This window comes from Arachis stenosperma, chromosome 10 (assembly GCF_014773155.1).
Source record: "Arachis stenosperma cultivar V10309 chromosome 10, arast.V10309.gnm1.PFL2, whole genome shotgun sequence".
In the NCBI taxonomy this organism is placed as follows: Eukaryota; Viridiplantae; Streptophyta; class Magnoliopsida; order Fabales; family Fabaceae; genus Arachis; species Arachis stenosperma.
The window spans coordinates 40,109,646-40,119,349 of NC_080386.1; positions in this window are offsets into that span (position 1 = coordinate 40,109,646).

Here is a 9,704-nt window from a genome sequence, read left to right on the forward strand (position 1 = left end):
TCTGAACCCATGTAAAATGTGATAACCTTAAGCCAGTTCAACGCATTCATATTGATGAAGAACGAATATAAATCTTAGAATCAATAAAACACAGATCGAAGAGAAACAATAGTACTTTTATTAATTCATAGGACTCAACAGGGCTCCTCCCTTCAACCTAGGAGGTTTAGAAACTCATACTGAGATAGAATACAATGATAAAACGAAAATAATGCTGAATAATGGAAAGATGTCTGTGATCTATGTAAAATACACTTTAAATACTAAACAGATGACTAGTAAGGGTAAAACAGTTTATTTAGTGCTAAAATCCACCTCTATGGCCCACTTGGTGAGTATTTGGGCTGAGCTTTGATGAGATCCACGTGCTATGAGGTCTCTTGGGTATGGAACGCTAGCTAGGGCGTCCTCTTTGGGCGTTTGGACATTGGTCTCTGCTCTTTGGGCGTTTGGACATTGGTCTCTGCTCTTTGGGCGCTGGACGCCTGGAAGGGGACAGGAACCTGGTGTTGGATGCCAGTTTTGGGCCTTCTAATCCAAAGCAGAGTATAGACTATTATATATTGCTGAAAAGCTCTGGAAGTCAGCTTTTCATAGCCGTTAAGAGCACTCCATTTGGACGTCTCTAGCTCCAGAAAAGCTCTTCCGAGTGCAGGTAGGTCAGATCCAGACAATATCTGTAGTGCTTTCTCTGTTTCTGAATCAGACTTCTGCTCCAGCTCCTCAATTTTAGTCAGAAATTTTCTGAAATTGTCCAAAAACATAAAAACTCATTGTATAATCCAAAAATCTGAATTTAACACTAAAACCTATAAAAACTCAATAAAAATTAAATAAAAACTACTAAAAACTATATGAAAGTGATGTCAAAAAGCGTATAAAATATCCGCTCATCACAACACCAAACTTAAATCATTGCTTGTCCCCAAGCAACTAAAAACACAGTAGGATAAAAAGAAATTTAAGATACAATAAATTTTTAAGTTTCCAATGAAGCTTAGTTACAATTAGATGAGCGGGACTTAGTAGTTTTTTTGCTTCTGAATAGTTTTGGGATCTCACTATCCATTGAAACTCAAAGATGTTGGCATCCTTAGGAACTTAGAATCTAGATGATATTATTGACTCTCATAGTTAAGCTTATTTTGATTCTTGAACACAACTTTTCAGAGTCTTGGCCGTGACCCTAAGCACCTTGTTTTCCAGTATTACCACCAGATACAATAATGCCATAGACACTTTAACTGGGTGAACCTTTTCAGATTGTGACTCAACTTTGCTAGATGCCCCATATAGAGGTGTCTAGAGTTCTTAAGCACACTCTTTTTGCTTTGGACCACGACTTTAACCGCTCAGTCTCAAGCTTTTTACTTGACACCTTCACGCCACAAGCACATGGTTAGGGACAGCTTGATTTAGCTGCTTAGGCCAGGATTTTATTCCTTTGGGCCCTCCTAACCACTGATGCTCAAAGCCTTGGGTCCTTTTACCCTTGCCTTTTGGTTTAAAAGGTTATTGACTTTTTCAATCTGCCCTCATTTTCCTGCGTTTTTGAGCAGTAATGGATTTTTCTGCTTTTCATTTTTTTCTTTTTCTTTTTTGCCATTTTTTTTCTTTCTTGCATGCATATATTTTTTTTCTTTGGCAACATGCTTTTTTTTTCCTTTTGTTGCTTTTTCTTACTTCAAGAATCAATTTTTAGATTTTTCAGATTATCAATAATATTTTTCCTTTTTCCTTATTCTTTCAAGATCCAACATTCTAAAATCACAACTTCAAATATGCACAGTAATCATACATTCAGAAAACAAAAGCAAATGACACCACATCAAACAAATTAAACTATTCTTATTTTAAACATGAAATTCATGTATCTCTCAATTCTTTTCAATAAAAATTTTCTTTTAAGCAAGGTGAGAGATATATGGAATATTTTACATTTTTAAGACATCAATGCAAATGTTCATGCAATAAGAACAAGAGAGCAAATAAATAGACAGAAAATAATAGGAAAGAAGTAAAAGAGAACGAATTCACCTGAATAATGGTGGCCAGTGCTCCTCCTTGAGGATCCCATGTAGTGATTGATCTCTTTTATGTCACTCCTTTGTCTTTGTTGAGGCGGCTTCATAGGTTCATGTGCATGCTCTCTAGTTTGCTCCATCATCTTCTTCTATACTTAAGAGTGCTAGAAGTCACAAAGCAGAGATTTCGCAACACCAAACTTAAGAGTTTTGCTCACCCTCGAGCAAATATGATCAATGGGAAAAAAGAACGTGAGGTAGGTGGAGCTTCTGTGGGACCTCTTGGTCCTGAGAGGCTAGGGAATTCCAAATTCCCTGCTTCTCTACATTAGTGTTTGAACGCCCAAGGGTTTTTCCCTGGCTAGCGTGCAACGCCAGCAATGCTCCCCTCTTGGGGCGTTGAACGCCTAGCAGGGATACCCTGGCTACCGTTCAACTTTGACACTCTTTCCAGAGTTACTGCTGTAAATTCTGTCTCTTGACTAGTGCACATGATCATGACTCTGACACTGAAGAGAAATACAAAATGAAGGAAAATAACTATGGTTGAGTAAGATTGGGTTGCCTCCCAACAAGCACTTCTTTAATGTCTTTAGCTGGACTTCACTGTACTTAACTTAGTAACAGTGTTAAGCCTCCTGGCTCTATTTCTCCTTCAAGGTAATGCTTAACTCTCTGTCCATTGACAGTGAATCTATTTTTAGGATCTTTACCTTAAAGTTCTATGTGTCTGTAAGGTGATACTCTTGTAATCACATAGTGTCCTTTCCAATGGGATTTCAGTTTCCTAGGGAATAATCTGAGCCTTGAGTTGAAGAGCAGGACTTTCTGTCCTGGTTCAAAGACTCTGGAAGCTATCTTCCTGTCATGCCACCTCTTTGCCTTTTCCTTATAGATTTTTGCATTTTCAAATGCTTCTAAGAGGAATTCATCCAACTCATTTAGTTGGAGCAAATGTTTCTCCCCTGCTGCTTTAGCATCAAGGTTGAGAAATCTAGTAGCCCAATAGGCTTTGTGCTCTAGTTCCACTGGCAAATGACATGACTTCCCATATAATAACTAATATGGTGAAGTTCCAATGGGGGTTTTGAAAGCTGTTTTGTATGCCCACAGAGTATCATCAAGCTTTCTAGGATTCACTCTAGTAGCCCAATGGGGTTTTTGAAAGCTGTCCTCTCTAGGATTCGCTTTAGTCCTCTATTTGAGACTTCATCTTGTCCATTCGTTTGGAGATGAAACGGTGTTGCCACTTTATGGCGAACTCCGTAACAGAAATAGAATTCAGCTGTCTGTTACAGAAATGAGTACCTCCATCACTGATTAGTGTCAGGGACACCAAATCTGCTAAAGATGTTCTTCTAGAGGAACTTCATTACTACTTTTGTGTCATTAGTGGGCGTTGCTATTGCTTTAACCCATTTAGACACATAATCTACTGCCATAAGAATGTAAGTGTTTGAGTATGAAGGCGGAAATGGTCCCATGAAATCTATGCCCCATATATCAAACAACTCAATCTCTAAGATTCCTTGCTGAGGCATGCTGTGACCATGAGGAAAATTGCCAGCCCTCTGGCAACTATCACAATTACGGACGAACTCTCTAGAATCCTTAAAGAGAGTAGGCCAGTAAAAGCCACTTTGGAGTACCTTAATGGTTATCTGCTTACCTCCAAAGTGTCCTCCATAGTCAGAGCCATGGCAATGCCATATAATTCTCCGTGGCCCTTCTTCAGACACATAGCGTCAGATTATTCCATCTAAGCATCTCTTAAAGAGATATGGCTCATCCCATAGGTAATATTTTGCATCATGCATAAGTTTCCGGGCTTGCTGCCTGGTAAACTCATTGGGAATGAACCGTATAGCCTTGTAGTTTACAATGTCTGCAAACCAAGTATGATGTATATCTATCCCAGAAAACACACTCACAAATGAATATGCGCAAACAAGTATGATGCATATTTATCCCTAGTGCAGGTAATGAGCTCATCTATTGGTTTCGACCCGCTCCCAACCTAACTCAGCAATGTTTTCCGAGATTGGTTTCCAGTGCCATAACCTATGTAAGCAACCTCTGTCTTACAGGTGCGACTCTCTTTAGCCGATGTATGCAAATATAACCTCTGTAAGCAACCTTGGTCTTACAGGTGAGGCTCTCTATGGCCAATGTATATATCGATAATCTCTGTAAGCAACCTCTATCTTACAGGTGCGACCATCCCCTGGATTGGCCGATGTATCTCTGAAAGCAAATCTCGGTGGACTCACCACCATATCTCTGCTCGCTTTCAGCTGGTAAGCAATCATCTCAGCTCATTTTTAATGCCAAATAATATCTCTACTTATCTTGTTTTCTTTTCGTTCTTTCTTTTCTATTCTTTTCTTTGCTCTGCCTTCCTATGGCAGGGATCTCTTTAGATTTTTCTGATCTTTTCTTTCTTATCTTTCTCTTTTATTTTCTTACTTCTTTTCTTTCTCTCTTATTTTCTTCAATCTTTTAATTCTTTATCATAACTCAACTTCACATTCTTCCCTCGCCTTTTCCTAAGTATCTCATGGAAAAGAATTATAAAGTACTTTAATTAAGTCTGCGTTCTCTAAAGCTTTTAAAATCACTTTGTTTGCTCTTCTCTAAAATATAATAATATTAATAATATCTTTACTTGATAATATTCTTAATAAAATAATAATAACACTAATATAAATAAGATACGTTAAATATTAAATAAATAATATATATATCTTTTCTTAAAACTTAATTTATAAAACCTTAATTTTTAAACTCTTTTTAATTACTTTTTAAACCACGAATTTTTTAATATTCTATTTTTAATCTTAATATTTTATAAAACTATATTTAAACCCTCACTTATTTTCATATTTTTACAAATAACCTGCTTTTATAAAATACCCATTTTTACCCCCGTACTTTATTTATTACCCAAAATATCTGAAAAGTTATATAATTACAAATTGTATCTCGGTTTTTATATACAAATATAATGTTACCCTTCAAAATTAAAGTTTAAATATTAATCTTCCTCTTATACCAAAATCGAAACCCTTAGCCCTTTCCTTTCAAAACATTACTTGTATTTTAATCCGTTTTCGAGTCTTATGGTTACCGATTTTTCTCAGCTTTTAATTTAATCTTTTAACCACTAAATGTCATCAATTTCCTCAAAATACCGCTTCACAACAGTCCCAAAACCATTAAAACAACCACAATTGAGCTGTTCCTCATAGCCAAACCAACAAATCACAAGCAACAATAATAAGTCAACATAAACTCATTCAAACTCAAACAATAATCAACCAAATCAACATTCACTTATCAAATTTATGTTTAATTATAATAAAGTTACTAAACTCTACCTCCATATGAAATCAAAATGACGGAAGCTCCGGAGAAGCTTTCTGACCTAACTGCTGAAAAAGAAAACGTCTGAAATCGTCTGTGCCTCCTAAAACTCAAATTGGCCAAACTCAAGGAGAAGGAGAGCTACATCACCGTCAAATTTTACCGAACAAAGGTGACACCAACACGTATAGAAGGAGGATATGACCACTTTTATCGGATTAGATTTTCGATTGGAGTTACAGATCGCAAGAAATCAAAGCCTAAAACTTGAGGATTTTCACGGTTTTTTTCTTCTCTCTCGATCACTCGTTTCTCTTTATTGTTCGATGGTGAAGGAATCCAAAAATGAAGCATAGTGATGATTAATGAAAATAAAAAACATGTGTCATATTATTATATATACATATATGTATACAAGCCACCTTGGCTTTATTACTTTTTCTCCCTTTACGCACTACAAAAAAAATGGTTAAAATGGTATTGATATTAAGGCGATTTTAAAGAACCGCCATAATATCGAGACATTATGGAAATTTTTGCTGCTTCCGTAATTGGCTTTATATATTTTGGCACCGCCATTTTCACACGCATATAAAAAGAAAAAATTGTAATCCTTGGCTCATTCAGCTAGGGCTTCTCCTCTCTGAACATACGACGCTCTCATCTCCTCCGTGTAAAGAAGCTCTCCGACAATACCGTTCTTCCTTCTAGGGCTTCTCCTCTCTCTGCCAGTTACGATCTCTCGAGGTACCTCTCCCTCTCAAGTTAAACTGAAACAGTTACTCTGTTAAATAAGCCGAAACCGAAACTGAAATACTGTTTTATTTTGTTTTTTCTTTTGTGCTGTGGAGATGAAGATTCCGGCGAGAGGCAAGGCTCTGGTGGCTACTGACCTCAGCATTTTGATTTCAGAAGGCACTGATTTCTTCTTTTTGTTTGGGTTAGAGTTTTAAAATTGCTTTTGGTGCTGATTTTTGGAGGTTTTTGTTTCTCTGTAGCTCTGTTAGGGATTTTTCGGGTCTTCCGTTGAAGCATTGGATTGACATTGGTGCGGGGTGATTGACGACGATCTCAGGTCTTCTTTCGTAACTTTACCCTCTCCTCTCTCTCTCTCTCTCTCTGAAATCAGATCTTCTATTGCTTACTTCTATTAAGATGTTTCTTTGATCTCCGATCTCAGATCTCAGATCTCAGAAAAAACTGCTCCAATCTCAATTTTTTCTATTTGCCTCTTTGGTTCTTTTAAGCAAAGCTATAAATGAGTAATCTCTGTAGTTGTTTAGCTCTGCTGCCCTTGCTCTGTTCAATGTTTTTTGCATTAACTGAACCCTTGCACTTAGACACATTAGTGTATGCTGTAGTCCTTGTTTCATTTCAGTCTCAGGTCATCAACATCAAACATGTAGTGCAGTTCATTATTTGATTAACATGTCCTTGCACTTAGATTTGATTAACATGTTGTAGTCCTTGTTTCATTTCATTCCTTCTGCTTTTTTTAGGTTGGCTGTCTTGGGCTTCCTTTTGTTTATATTTATTTTTGAACAATTTTAGTGGAATGGCTGCTGTTAGGTCATGGGGATGTTGGTTTTGTTTTGGCCATAAATCAATTACAGAGAAAAATAAAAAATGTATGTGAATTCAACAAATGATGTCGTTACATGTATCATGATTAATTCTCGAACCACCTAAGAATTTTCTATCTGCCTATATCAAAATCTCCTCCTCCTTTTTTAACCATGCTATATATGCTTTATTGAATAAACTTCCATTAGTTTTTGTTTCGAATGCGACCGAAAGAAAGTGAAGAGGTTTCAAAGAGTATTTGCGGTCCAATCACCTTGAATGTAGAAAATTAGTTGACTCAGCTCAAAACAGATTAGTTAGAATGAAATTGATTATGTATGGTCGTGGTTTATATGTAAAAGTAGATTTTTTCTTTGGGAAAAATTCACCACTTTTTTGTTATTTTGATGTGTGTATTGGACACTGGTTGAGCTATTTCTTTGATTTTGGACTTGCTTCTTAGGCACTTGGAATCATTTTGTTTTGCAGTTTGGGAACTAGTTTATAAGGCAATAACTGAACTATGTTTGCTTTGTTTTGCTTACTTTTATTTGGTTCTCTTTATTTCTCAAGCAAAAGGAAGTAACTCAAGTAGTGTAAAGGTGTTATTCAAATTATGTGTATTTTTTCTTCTGAAGTTGATATATTTTGCTACTCAATTTTGTCATGAGTTGTTGAAATATGAGTGATTATGTTGCAGTTTGTGTAGTATGTTCTGATGGTGAGTTGGTCATGATAGGTTTTGGCATGCCTTCGCTCGCTTATCCGAAAATGCACTTATCAAAACTTTGCCAGATGGTGATGGTGTATGTGGTATATGGCAATTTTAAGATAAGATATAATTTGGAAGGTAGCTACATAGATATTTATTTGACAAAACAGAGAGAGATCGATGGATGAAATAGAGTTAAATTAGTGTGAGTTTCCTTTTCCTAATTCCCAGAAAATAGAGGATTTATTGTGCAAATAGTTAGTGTATGTGAGTTTTCTGTTTTGATGGAATAATTTCATATTAATAGTTTCAGATTCAGTTTTATATCCTTTTTTTGTGCTCATAATTATATTTTTTTTGTAGGGATTGGATCAAGAGAGTGAGATTCTATCACCAAGAGAGTTAGGAAGTAGGTCTTCTGGAGCGAGCAACAAAGAAGCATGATCTTGTATGATAAAGATTTTATGTATTAAGTATTATAGATATATGTTAAGACAAATTATTGAAAAATATTATCTTTGATACTTTGTTTTTGGATTATGATTTTTTATTTTTGGAGACTGTGTATGAATTAAAAATCTTGTTATGATGTTTGATTTAAGGTCATGCTTTTTGGTTATTATGAGATTTTAAAGTTTGAGTTCTAAAAATGTCACTTTAAATACATAGTTTCAATCTTATTTTAAAAAGTATAAAATTGCAATTAGGTAAAAATGACGGCTAAAAATGCCATTTTAGACAAAAATGGTGCCATTATATCCTAGTAAAAACGGTAGTTAAAAAAATGCCATTTTAAACGAAAAGGATGCCATTAAACCCTGGTAAAAACGGCATTTAGAAATACCATTTTAAACGAAAAGGATGCCATTAAATACAGGTAAAAACGGCGGTTAGAAATGCCATTTTAAACGACAAGGATGCCATTAAACCCAGGTAAAAACAGCAGTTAGAAATGCCATTTTAAACGAGAAGGATGCCATTAAACACAGGTAAAAATGGCGGTTACAAACCGTCATTTTAAACAACAACAAACCGCCGCTTTATTTGGTTAAAATGGCGGTTAAAACCGCCATTATTACCGTAAAAAAACCGTCGTATTATCCACTGGTTATTACGGTGGTTTTCAGAAAACTGCCGTAATAACCAGAATGGCGCTCAAAATACCAGCGTTTCTTGGAAGCGACGTGTTTGGTCATAATGGCGGTTATAAACGCCGTAATTCCCATAAAAACTGCCATTTTAACCTTTTTTTGTAGTAATGTTTTGTAAATGCAACTAAATAATAATATATAATGATAATATAGTAATAATAATAATAATAACAATAATAATAATAATGATGATGATAATAATATAATAATAATAATACAATAATAATAATAACAATAATAATGATAAATTGATAACTAGTGATTTATAAGTAATTTTTTGTTTCAAATTATTTTAAGGTTAAATATATGAGTTACTAATATAAATGAAATTAGTAACTTAAGGATGAAAGATATACGATGAAGTATTAGCAAAATTAAGCTCACCGAAGAGTACTGATATTTGCTCATATCGGTGGATATCGAACTCGATAATAATATTATTAACTAAATGCTATCTTTAAATTAAAAATATCAATTACTCAAGTTAAAATATACATATAATTTTTATTACTTATAAATTACTAGAATTATAGTTTTAATTATGTAAAATATTTCATCATAAAAAAATATATAAGAATATGAATTTGATTAAATTCAAATAGTTATAAAATTAATTTAATTACTGATAATAAATTAATTTCTAAAGATAAAAGACTCCAATATATAAAAATAAATTTTAACTTATTAATATTTATATTTTTAAAATTGTGGGTAGTTATACTTGTAGTATTTTTTTGTTGTTTAGATTTGTAACATGGTTTATTACTTTTTAAGAGAAATTTTTGTATCAATATTTTGAGTTTAATAAAATATCTCATTTTGTAGTAATTAATTTAAATATATTTATATTATGCATAATAATTATTGTTGGCTAAAATATATATTGGATTC